Genomic DNA, 14014 nt, shown 5'->3' with positions numbered 1-14014 from the left:
GTGAGGATTCAATTGCACAGCATTTAGGGCGCCTTCAGGTTAGTGAAATGAAGCTCATATGCAATGTATTTATAGGCAAGGCAATGTTGAATGCATGATCTCAAACTTGCATGAATGGAAAGGGCCTCCATGCATGGGCCTGTACAGGCGCATGGAGGGCCCAATTCCACTTGGTTTTGGCAGCTGATCATCATCATGTACAAATTGGACGTGCAGATTGTGTATTAATAGATCATGCATGGCAATTGAAATGATTTTCACAAAATGCACTATTACATTGAAGCCTTCGAAAATGCCATGTCCAAAATCAAAATGCAACCTTATGAGTAATGGTTGGAAAGCTTGTTGCATAAGGAACAAATGTCATGTTGATCAAAACTCTATTTGGACCTTGTAAATTAATGAAAATTGAGCTTGAAGTGTAGTGTGCAAAACATGCATTTGTGGAATTTTCAAAATTAGCCAAAGTTCAAGCCCTTCTGTTTCAATGATGCAAGCTCCAAATGATAAAATATTCAAAATGAAAGTTGTATATATTTTCAAGACAATCAATTTGGACTTAGATGTTGCATCATTTGAATTTTTGATGAAGAAGTTATGGGCACTTGAAGTTAGACTTTTTCACATTTCAATGCATTTGGTCCAAAGTGACCTATAATGTTTTGCATTATCACATGTATTTTTTTTGAGATTTTTAAATTTTGCTAAACATAAAATTTGAATTAGACATCCTAATATTTCCAATTCATTAAGTCTCACCTAAAAATCATGAAAAATGAAGGAGTTATGTCCTTGGGAAGTTGACCCAAAATTAGGGTTTCAGTCAAAATGATCTATAATGTCTTAGAATGGATGATGACCTTCCAAGCTTCAAATAAAATTTTGATGAACATGAAAGTTGTTCATATGGTTCTTAAGAACATGGTTTATCTTGGGGTCATCTCCATTTGACAAACACATAAAAAGTTAGGTCTCAGTGCATTTCCAAATAGTCATATGAATTGACCGATCAACTTCCCAAGCCCATACCTGATATCTTGATGAATTGATGATTGAAGGCACTCAAATTAGTTAAAATATGCATGAAATGATGAATTAAAGAACTTCCCTTGATTGCATCTGACCATGGGTTGAGATTGCTTCATGAGCAAGGCACAGTTGATGAACAGATGAATTAAGGTTTCCTTGGGAAACAAGCCTCAAGCCCCTTGGTTTGATTTGATCAAAATGATGAATCAAGATACTTGGGATACATATTTGATGTATGATATCTTAGGGAACCATAGCCATGCTTGCTTTCATCTTCTCTTGGCCATATCAATGCACATAGGATCTCCTTGAAGCCTTTGACCTTGTGACTACTCAAGCTACAAACAAAAGATGCTAATGACATATTTTTGTGCTTTTGGTTAGTAAATAAAAATGAGAAAGGCAATAATATATAATTCAAGCATGCTTGGTGATCTCAAACCACTCACAAGAGATCCCACCCAAAGGTAAGGAGCCAAGATGCTTATGATCCTTGAGGCAATGTAAATGCAATGTTATGATGCCATTAGGGATCTTTGGGTCAAAATTAGGGTCTTACAGGCGAGCCCGGTGAGAAACTGAGTTGCACCGGGAGGTGTTATGTAGGAGAATGAACTCAAAAATTCCAGAGTCAAAGCTTCATATGTTGGTTGTGGGTTGGTGCAGAGCTGCGTTAAACCAGAGTTGTTCAGCATCCATCCCACGCCATCTAAAAGCCCTAACTCCTTCAGACAATCATTATCAACGTACCTCGTGGGTTGAACTGAACGTTGATAGTACTCGAGGTTGTTGTCTCTTTGTCGTTCATCGGCCTCTCCCTCTCTGAATATGATAGTTGAAAGGTCGGGAGAAGGTCTCTCTTGACGGGCCGTGGTGTATGCAAATTGAGATTAGGAATAGAAGAAGTGGATTTTGTTTGAGATTTAGGTTTCGTGAGTTATAGAAAACTCACTTGTTTCTGTTTAAATAGGAAGTAATGGAAGGGGTAATTGAGTGAATAATTTGGGGTTAATGGAGAAATAAATGGGTGTGAGTGGGACGGTTATGGTGTGGGTGGACGGTTAAGCAAACAGAAATAAGTAGATGAGGAAGAAGAAAAGGACAGTGCGCCTCTATTTTAATTAAAACAGAGAACACGCATTCTGGAGGCATGACAAGCGTCACGTACCTGTTACGGTCGTAAGACGCGTAACGGTCGTGACGTTCATGTGACGAGCGTCACATGCACAAACTTTTTTTTCTAATATGCAACAGTCATATTTTTTCCTAGGAAAAATGGAAAAATTGAATGCATGCTTTGTGACTACTGACATTAATTTCTAACTGTTTGCATGTAAAGAGAAAATCATACCGTCAGTACCATAGCAAAAATAGACATTATTGTTGGTGTAAGCCCTAGAGGCCAATACTTTTGGTACTTGTATCGAATTATTTATTAATAATAAAAGGCTTTTTCTTTATTACGTTTGTTTAATAAAGCCCCTAGAATAGCTAGTCCGTTTAATGTATCAAGTGTGACTTGGTCATGAGGTCACATTAAACATAAGGACACTATTCTTAAAGTATCCGTAGTCGAGCTTTATTGTGAAGTGGGATAACATTAAAGCATGAAGACTATTATGTTTGTAGACTAATGATCGCATCTCATGGATCATGGATAAGGAGTTATCAAGTATTAAGCATAGGTATGAATATTAAGAGTAATATTTATACCGGATTGACCCGCTATGAGAATGCTATATAGAAAGTTATGCAAAGTGTCATAAGTTATTCTCATGGTGATAATGGTGTATACCACTCTTCGACCTGAAACCACTATGGACCCTAGATGTGGAGTCGAGTGCTTTATTGTTGATCCAACGTTATCCGTAACTGGATAACCATAAAGACAGTTGATGGGTACTCCACGAAGCATGTTGAGGGACATGAGTGACCTAGATGGAATTTGCCCATCCTGCATAACAGGATAAATGTCTATGGGCCCAATATTGAACTGGACAAGGATGACACGGTCTATGCCTTGTGTTCAATATAAACATAAGGGCAAAAGGATAATTATACACATAATTATTATCACAGGAGGACTTGTCAGATCACATGACATTTTTTTGTCTTGGGTAGCAGTGATGTGTTTCTAGATACCGCTCACTATTTATTATATTAAATATGTGATTTGATATAATTGTCAACGCCGCGAAAACCTATAGGGTCACACACAAAGGACGGATTGATGAGAGATAGAGTAATTAAGGAATACTGTAATGTATGGTTTCCTTAAGTGAATTATAGAACATCGTAAGGTACGGTGTACTTAAGAAGAATATGAAATATGGTAATGTACCACACACTTAAGTGATTTTGGCATATTATGAGATATGGACCATATTCACTTGAGTGGGCTTTTTAGCTTGCAGCCCACACAAGTGGTTCTATAAATAGAACCCTTGGGTAGAAGCATTGTCAACTCTTGCTTGCAATTTCGTTTCTCTCTCTCACACTCAAAGCCTTCATTCGTAGCAGCTAGCACTGAGATTGAAGGAATCTGTTCGTGTGGACTGAGTAGAGACGTTGTCATCGTTCAACGTTCGTGATCGCCACAAGAGGTAACGATTCTATCACTGATCATGCCCATTCGTAAGGATCACTAAATGGAGAAATTTTTAAATTCCGTTGCGCCTTGGATGGCAATTCTCCTTCAGTGGTATCAGAGCCACTTACGAAACCATGAATCTGATAATTGTTTATTTTCTGTATTAATACGATTAAAGATAGAATGAATAAAATATTAAATTGAGATCGATCAAGTTATATATATGATATAAGTAATCCTGATGCAAAATACATTATATATGATATAGTGTTCTTGTTTCGTTCATTCAAACACTCAATGGTTGTTTTCCTTTGAGCGATCAATGGTCGTTTGCTTCTTGATCCGACATTAGTATGGTGAAGCAATGACGTGTTGATCAATCATACTGAATCAACAATCGAGATGTGTTTGACGGACTGAAATTGGTGCATCAGGGTTAGTGACGACACAAGGGTTGTGTTGTCAGAGAGTTATGCGATTGGGGTTGTGACTGCATAAGAGTTGTGCTTTCTAAACACTTTTTCGAACAGTGTTAACCGGTTAACACATATGGTTAACCGATTAACGCGAAACGGAATACAACTTTCTAACTGGTTTTCAAACAGTGTTAACCGATTAACGCATACGGTTAACCAGTTAACGCAATACGAAATAAATTTTTTTAAGTTTTTCAAACAGTGTTAACCGGTTAACGCATTTGGTTAACCGGTTAACGCAAGACAGAAAGCAAATTTTGAACAGATTTCAAACAGTGTTAACCGGTTAACGCATATGGTTAACCGGTTAACGCAAGGCAAAATTCACCCGTTCGGCTAACTCTGCGTAATGTGATCGATCGTCGAGATTTAATTTGGTTTTAATTGATTAAAAGAATTAAAATTGATAATAATAATAATAATAATGTGTTTATTATTGTCTTGTGGTGATCGGTTATGGCCTTAGTTTTCCTTTATTTTGTTTTGGGTTTTAAAATACGACCTACGTGTGGTGCCTCTCTTTTAATCTCTCAATGTAACTTCTTTTCTCATCTCACTCCCTCGTATGTAAAACGAGTTTCTTTTATGTAATGTGATGATATGAAGAAAGCAAAGAAGTCAATGCCAAAGGAGGACAACCTTGAAGATCTTGCTTGGAGAAGCTTAGATCGTTATTAGGTTAGCTTAGGTTCTCTCATTGGCTTGGGAGAACAATTGCGCTAGGGGCCATAACTGTTTCATAAATTATGTATGTATGTTGATGCATGTGAATGTATGTTGATGCATGTGAGAGACGGTTTATATGATAAACAAGCCGGTGAGATCAGAAAAATTGCAATTCCCTCAAATTAAATATTAAGTTTATGCTTTCCAAGTTTTAACACTCATCAAGACTAGTATCAGATAATGTAGGTTTCGCCTACGCGAGGTGCATGTTCTATATTAGTAAGGTGCTATGGGATAATTGTAATATCCAACTGTTAAAACAATGGGTCAAACTTAACTAAACAAATTATAAGGATATTATATATGTTTGCTTTCCAAGTTTTAGCACTCATCAAGACTAGTATCGAATAATGTAGGTTTCGCCTACGCGAGGTGCATGCTGTGTATTAGTTAAGGTGTGATGGGATAATTGTAATATCCAACTGCTAAAATGATGAGTCAAACATAATTATAATAATATTATATATGTTTAGAAGCAAGAGTTGGGAATGATCCATATGGTGGATTGGAATAAGGAGTTATTCACCCAACTGAAATTTTCGAGAGTTGTATGAGATACAATTGGAAGGAGTTCCTACCTAAATAACCTAGTTTTGTGTAATCCGCCTACGCGGACTTAGAACGAAGTGAAATATGGATCTCGACCCACTAGAAAATCTTCCAACGGGATTTTCCGAATCAAATGTTGAGGGTCATTTGTTTTGAGTAAAATAGTGGGAGCATATTTAATTAAAGGCCTAATTAAATATGTCAATGATACTTATATTTTCATTAATCCTTATGTAGATTACCATGACAACAAACACCTCTAACAACATCTTGCGATCAATCCTTGACAAGGAAAAATTATCTGGGACAAATTTTCTAGATTGGCACCGAAACCTGAGGATTGTCCTCAAACATGATAAAGGGAAAGGCAAGGAAGTTGCCAAACACAAACCCACTATTGCTGCTTTAAAGCCTAGTGGAGGCATAGCAAAAGAAGGCACCTCCTTCCATTGCTGTAAGACCGGACACTGGAAGAGGAACTGCCCAAAGTACCTGGAAGATAGGAAGAATGGAGTAGAGACTCCAACTTCAGGTATTTTTGTTATTGAAATTAATTTATCTACTTCTGCATCATGGTGTCGCATCGCGCGAAAAACCGGCGGGAAAAGAAGAACAACAGAGCCGCCACCGTGCGTTATTTATCCCAAAAGAGGGAAAGGAAACGCTCAGAGTAAACCTAGGAAAGAACATGGTCTCGCGACCAAAGAGAATGGGTTCGGGAGTCGGTTATGCGAAGGGAAGGTATTAGCACCCCTACGCATCCGTAGTACTCTACGGGATCCACGCACAAAAGGAAGGAAATTGGTTGCTAAACACTGCTCAAATATTCACACACACTGGCTGAAAGAAACGAAGGAGACTGACTGAAACTGAACTCGGCAGGATGTCGCATCCTGGGCCTACTTAGTCTATCAGGCATAGACATCAGAGTCGAAGTAGTTCGGACTGGGGAAACGACACATGCTCGCTAGGATGTCGCATCCTATGCATACGTATCTTCTCGGACGGGAGAAGAATCAGAGCATTCGTAGCTCGACTGACACGCACACAAACAAAACAAGACAAAGGCAAACGTGGAGCCCGACTGCCAATCGCTGGACTTATGTCAGCATCCGAACCTAAACACACGCAAAGAGGCGAACGTGGAGCCCAAATGCCAATCACTGGACTTACATTGACATCCGAACCTAAACAACACAACAGATAGATAGGGAGTCGGGGACTCAGCCTATAACTGTCAAACGCACACAAACAGACAGCAAATGCTAAGGAGTACGGGGACTCGAGCCTAGCAATGGTCAAACAACACACACAAAAGAAAAGGGCGCCCGGAGAGATCAGCTCAATCTCCTGCCTACATACTTCATCTGGTATGAAGATCAGGGCGATGTAGTTCCCCTACGCAGGGATAAAGGATCTAGCCTAACCAGATAACAGAGGGAGACACAACACTAGGGAGACTACGACTCGAGCCTAGATGTTATCATGCAAATCATCCCTAAGTTAAAGGTTTCTAGCTAAATGGCACAAGGGCCAACCTATCCTAAGTATGGCTCACACAGGAAGCAAGCCACACACACTTAACTTGCACAGGGAGCAAGTCAAACTATCCTAACTTGCACAGGAAGCAAGTCAAACTAACCTAACTTGCACAGGAAGCAAGTCAAACTATCCTAACTTGCACAGGAAGCAAGTCAAACTATCCTAACTTGCACGGGAAGCAAGTCAAACAATCCTACAAGCACAGATAGCACACGCTATACACAAACAAGTGGCTCAAACAAGGGTTAGGTTTTAGTCAAGGGGTCATATCAACCTCAACAAACAAACCTCTGGAACTGGGTGAATGTGCTCTTAACCTTGCCATTGAGGGGCTAAGGTGAAGCAGATGAAAGGATGAAGTGAGGATGAGACCTCACAGCTCTTATCCCTGGCCTGGGAGAGCTCAAGACAAGAATGTGTGGGTTCAGAAAGTGGGAACCCTTCTACACATTTAAAACTGACTCAACTGTACAGTTTGTACAAGATCTTGGGTTTGTATCTGCAATGCATCAACACAGTGGTGTGAGCAAAGCAGATGACACACTGAATAGTGGGGGATAGATTGCATATCCCTACCTTCCACCAATTGCCTCTTCACTTAAGAGGACTTTGACTCTATGCAAGGACAAAGGTAAACAATCACAAACATTGCCTCTTAAGGAGGACTTCAGACAGTTGCCTGGCCAAGTAACAGGCCAGGTCTTCCAGACTACATGAAGACAAAGAGACATACCTCAATGCAAATTGCTTATACAAGCAAAGCAAAGCAAAAAGTTCACAAGGAACTAAGCAACTAAAACACCTGAAACAGTCAAGCAGATGTTAGTATACAAGTCAAAGTTAAATCAAAATGAAACAGATGTCAACCAGTCAATCAGGAGTAAATGAATGTGCAAGGCACAAGGCTTAGGGCATGTGAGCCAAGCCACCTACAAAACACACAAGTTAGACAATGATTTTTAAGCAAGCTCAATCAAAAGAATTGGTCTCAATGGCCATTTGATGGTCAACCTGAAAACACAAGCTCAAAGGTGAGTAACAGGACCACTAGGGCAAGCCTAGGGTCAAAAGTGAATGAGAAAGTCCAAACAGCAAGGGATGAATATCCAAAATCATGTTCAAGCCATTAAGAAACACAACCAATTGGGTTCACATCCATATCAATCACTATCATCATTTCATGAACCATTTAGGTCAAAACATGGCAAACAGAAGCTCATAGAAGTCAACAGCAAGACTTGCATCAAAAGCAAACTTAGACATTTCCAAAAATCACTAAATAAATCATGATCAATCATAACCCACAGCATGGTAAGCATGTCAAATTTCATCTCATTTGGACAAGTGGAAGGCAGTCAATGAAAATCAGAAAGTCAAAGTAATTTTGGAACATGCTCAATGAGGTCAACCAAACATGTATCAACTTAGAAAATTCATAAATCAGAGATGGCATATGATAAATGAATGGGATCAAAACCATGGAAAAGATGAGGATGTCTAGTTATCTCATGCAAAATTTCATGTCCATCCAATAAAGTATGAGAATTTCACAAATGAAATGGGAACATGTGTCACACAAAGTCAACATTTGACTAGGCAGGGAGGAAAAATCTCAAACAAATGGAAAATAGTTCAAATAAATCCAAGAAAATTCACAAGTCAAATAGACATACAAGAGTAGGCTCATGCAAAATTTGGGGTCATTTGGATGTAAGGAAGTATGTGAACAAAAATTGTGAAAGTGTATGTTATCCATGTAGCAACAAATGTAACACATGACTTCAAAAAATCATAACTCTCAATCCACAAATGATAAATGCACAAACTTTATATGGAAATGAAGGTCAATGTGTCTAGTTTCACCACAAAAAATTTCAAGCTCATTGGATACAACATGACAATTTCACAAAAGGAATGGCTCCATGTATCATTTTAGCATACATGTTGGGAAATCATTTATCATTTAAAATCCAGCCACTGAAAAATTAATTAAAATTCACAATAAAATGAAGGACACATTCATGAGTTTAATGCAAAAAGTCCCACAATTTTGGGGTTAAAATGAATTTAAAATGAATTGTTGAAGTTGGATGGATAATTGAACAAAGTATGAAACACATAGCATGGCAAATGGTCAACAATGAGTCAACGAATGGCAGAAGTGTAATTCTGGGCTCATTAATCAAAACTACTGCGTTTTGGCAAGGCAAATAAAATGTTCCTATTGGCTCCCAGCCAATGGAACAGTAACACGGCCAACAAGTTGAAAATTCTGAGTTTCACATGAACCCTTAGGGTTTACAACAGCCATGGCAAGCTTCATGCACATTTAAATCAACATCCAAACAAGTTCAATCATCAACCACACAAAAGCATGGCAGTTGGGCAATGTTCACTCATCGAGCAATCAACAGCATACCACATGGTCTCATGGATTTTTAGGACAAATGATCAAAGAGTTTCAAAACTGCAGCAAGGTCTTAGCATGGCATCATGTATTCATCAATCATTATCAATTGAAATTCCAACAAACAAGCAACCAATCAAACAGCATTCAAACATGATTCTCATGGATTCTCTAGGCATGGTTTCCTAATGTTTAATAGCAGGGCATTTGCTCATGTTCAACCATATCCAACAAAACATGATTCGACCAAACCTCACAACAGTATAGCAAGAACTTCATCATGCAGCACCAATCAAAAACAAACAGCAGCAACAACATGGCATTGTGTGTTCAACATTGTAAACAAACTTCAAGCAAAATCACATAATAACATGGCATAATGAGCATCAAACAACATTAACCAACGACCAAACCAACATTACTCATGGAAATTCTGGACAGGTCATAAATTTGCACAGCAGCAGCATAAAACTCAATGTCAGTCTACAGCATGACCAACAGCATAGCAACCAATACAGACAACAATAGCAGGCAACACTTAGCAATATGTGAGCAGGGCAGATTTGCTGGAACAAACACTAGGGTTTCAGCATGGCCATGGAATCTTCATGGTATTAACAACATGGTAATGGTACACATGTCATAGCATGGATAAGAGAAAATATAGGGTCGAAAAACTTACTTGGTTTGAAGCTGAAACAGAAAGAAATGGTGCTTGGATGATGAAGGAATGAAGGTTTGCTCGAGTTTCTTCAAGGTCTTGTGCAGGAAATCAAATTGGTGAAAAATGATGGTTTGAGAGTAGAGGGAGTTCTGTGCTTGTGGCTGCTATGGATTTTCCTGCTGCAGACAGGTTTTTTGAGATGCTTGAGTTTGGACAGAGTGAAGGAGATGTAAAATAGCAAGGTCAGGGTTGGCTATGCTACTGGTTTGTCATGGCAGGGAAATGGTGAAGAATAATGTGCAAGGCAAGGTTGGGTTTGGTTTGGAGCTTTTGTTTTGGACAGAAGATCTCAAAGGCAAAATAGCAAGGTTCCTTTTGAATGGATCTGAGCAGAATCCATTTTGATCATGCCAAAGTGAGTGAGTTGGTTTTTTTGGATGAGCTTCTTTCTATCTTGGCCAACAATCTTGTGATGCCCCCTTGCTGTTACTGCTACCACCAGTGTTTCCTGTCTTAAAAAATGAGAATCCCTCCTTTTGATTTGCTTTGGCCAAACCGTTTTTGTGTGATGCCAATTGCTGCTGCAGTGTTAGGTGCTGGTTGGTTGCAGAAGAAATGAGATGCCAAGGCCAAGTCATGTTTGGTTCATGGTGAGTCTTGCAAGCGGGTGGGATTTTTTCTTGGTCTGCTGTTGTAAGGTTTTGTTATGTTTGGACAGGAAAAGGGGAGTGCAAGGGCAGTTAGCAGGTTTTTTCCTTGAGGGATGGCTAAGGGTGTGTGTGTTGGTCCTGTTGGCTTGGCTGTTACTCATGACAGGAAGAGGGCATGGCTGCTATGTGCAGTACTAGGCATGGCCTCATGTTAGGTCCTAGCCAAGCTTTTGTTGACAGCCAGTTTTAAGAATGCCAAGGCCAAGTGGTTTTGTCCTGCAGCAACTGCTACTCTCCCATGACAGAAAAATAGCATGAGTTCTGCTGCTTGGTACATGGCATGGTATGGTCCCTTTTTTAATTGCACAGCAGGGTTTGACAATGCTTTTTCAGATGAAGGTTGTTAGGCTACTGTTGTTGATTCAAAAAATGCTGAATGAAAATGTGAGAATAGTTGGTTTTGCTATGTTGTTCCACAATGATGAATATGGATGTGTTATCAAAAAGGCCATGCTTTTTCCTTCTGCTGCAGTATGGTGGCAGGATTGTGAAGGCAAGGCAAGATTCCTTGAAATCAGCATGTCTCCACCAATTGCCTTGGCCAAAGAAAAAGGTCTTGTCCTACTGTCCTTGCTACTACTGTCATGACAGAAAGAATGGCCTCAATTCTGCTGCATAGTACATGGCATGGTGTGGTTTTAGCATTTGCCAAGGGTTTGTGGTTGGAAAAATATGAGTGAAGGCTCTTTGTGGTAAAAATGCTGCTGTTATTATTTTTTGATGACAGTAAAAATGAGGTCCCTTTGCCTTGGCCAAGTTGCTTCCCTTTTGATGGAATTTTGCTATTCTTGCCAATTGAGATGGTCAGCCCTTTTGCATTAGTGAATTGGTTTCTATTTGTGCTGGCTGCAGCATTTGTGTCCAAAAGGACAGAAAAAAATCCTGCATAAGCTTTGCTTGGATAGTACAAGGTATTGTTGGAAGCAAGGAGCGGAAGTGTCCTTTTCAAAATTTAAGCAAGCAAGGAATGGCTTCTTGTACAATTGTTTATTTTGCTGCATAATGAGGCTCTAAGGACAGAAGAAATGCTGCATAATTGCTGTCCTTTTGAGGTACAAGGCAAGGCATGGACAAGTATGGTGCAAGTATGGTTAAATGGTACTTTTCTTACAATCCAAGCAACCAAGCAATATTCACATGTGCTGCATATTTTGACTTTGCAAACACCTCCTAAATGACATTTATGAGCTGTCCCAATTGGCCAAATGTTGAAAAAATGTTTAAATCAAAAAGTCAACTCTTGGTCAAACTTTCATTTAAATGAAAAAGGTCAAAATATGCCATTTTGATTGGTGAAGTTTTGGCTCATGAAACTTATATTTTTGGAAAGAGGGGATCAAATGTGACTTGTAGGAAAAAACCCCACCAAAATTGGCCAAACGGTTTGGGAGATATGGCCTTCTGAAGTTCAAGATTTTCTGAAATCGATTCGATCATAACTTGCCAAACACACATGGGAATTGAGAGTTCTAGGACTTTTTGGAAATGGGAGAACAAGATCTTCAACTTTCATGTTGGGCAAAAATTCATTTGAGGCTTGTATCATGATGTAAGTTTGAGGATCAAAACTTTCCATTTATGGCAAGTTTCAGTTACAGGCCCAGTTTCCGTTTTGGGAAATTTCTGATCTGGCTTCAAATTCCTCCATGATGGTGTTTTGCATGATATATGATGACTATTTGGACATGAATGAACTCTCACAAACCAAATCCCATCATCAAATCACTGATTAAATGGACAGTTGACCAACAGTTGACTTTTAGGGTTTCTGTCTGATTATGCATTGACTGATGAATTCCAAACCCTGATTCCTTGAGAACTTGACTTCAAATGATGTCCCAAGTTGTTTGAACTCTTGATTATTGACCATGGTGCCTAAATTCCACAAGAATGACCACCAACCATTGCCTTGACTGGCAGTTGACTTTTTTCAGGTTTTTTGACTGTCTGTGCATGAACTGATGACCTCTGAGCCTTCAACCCTTGACATGAACTCTTCAAATAGACCTCCAAGTCATGTGAACTTGTTGGACAAACCCCAAGGCCTTGATTCAATGAGAAATTCCTTTGCTTGCTTGGTTGACTGATCAGGAGATTAGTTTGACCTAATTCTTGACTGCTTGCACTTGAGGCAACTGAGGAACAATGCAAATGCTATGCAATGGATCATGACATGCTATGACCTAATATGAAAATGTATGTATAATGATAGGTGCAAATTTGAGGTGCTACAGCTGCCCCTATTCAATCAGCTGGGAACCCGAATGGATGATAGCGATGGCTGTCAGACTTTCAGGGTAAACAGGGATTGAATACCAAAGAACCGTAGAATTTGCACTAACTGGATATAATACAAGAAGAACCACGTCATTTACCGATGACGACTGCAATTGACAACTTCAGAAAAGTGAAACCATTTACCGATGGTTGAAGAACTGGAACTTGATATTTACTGATATCAACTTCAGCACGACCATTTACCGACGACGGCTGGGGAAAACAAACTTCTGGAAAACAAAACCATTTACCGATGGTTAAAATTGGAAACTTTGATATTTACCGATATCAACGTCAGCAAGACCATTTACCGATGGCGTCTGGGGAAAATAAACTTCTGAAAAACAACAACCATTTACCGATGGTTAGATCTTGATATTTACCGATATCAACTTCAGCACGACCATTTACCGATGGCTGCTGGGAAAAACGAATTGATGTAATAAGGAAGCAAGACCATTTACCGATGGTGGCTTCAAAGAAACTTGACATTTACCGATGTCAACTTCAAACTGGCCATTTACCGATGGCTACTGTAACTGGGGATCCAATATTTACCGATATCGAAGAAAACGGGGCCATTTACCGATGGCATCTCCACTTGGGGAGGAATAAACTCTTTGTGGTGATACCAGACAAGACGTTTACCGACGACTTCTGGGGATCTTGATTTCATTGACCAGACATTTACCGCTGACTGGGATGAGACTCGACGTTTACCGACATCGAAAGATGATGTTTACCGACATCAAAAGAAATGACCAGACATTTACCGATGACTGGGAATGAGAAATTAATTGGGGAGATACAAACAAATATTCGCAACCGGAAACCAGATAGGACATTTACAGATGACTCTACTGGGGATTTCTAGCTGGGGATTATCAGACATTTACCGATGACTGAGGAAAAGACTCGATGTTTACTGACATCGAAAGATGATGTTTACCGACATCAAAAATGACCAGACATTTACCGATGACTGGAGAAAATACTCGATGCTTACAGACACCGAAACAATGGTGTTTACCGACACCAAAAATG

Source organism: Lathyrus oleraceus, chromosome 4, assembly GCF_024323335.1.
Source record: "Lathyrus oleraceus cultivar Zhongwan6 chromosome 4, CAAS_Psat_ZW6_1.0, whole genome shotgun sequence".
NCBI classification, from domain to species: Eukaryota; Viridiplantae; Streptophyta; class Magnoliopsida; order Fabales; family Fabaceae; genus Lathyrus; species Lathyrus oleraceus.
The sequence above is the reverse complement of the archived record's forward strand: the minus strand, read 5'-3'. Positions refer to the sequence as shown.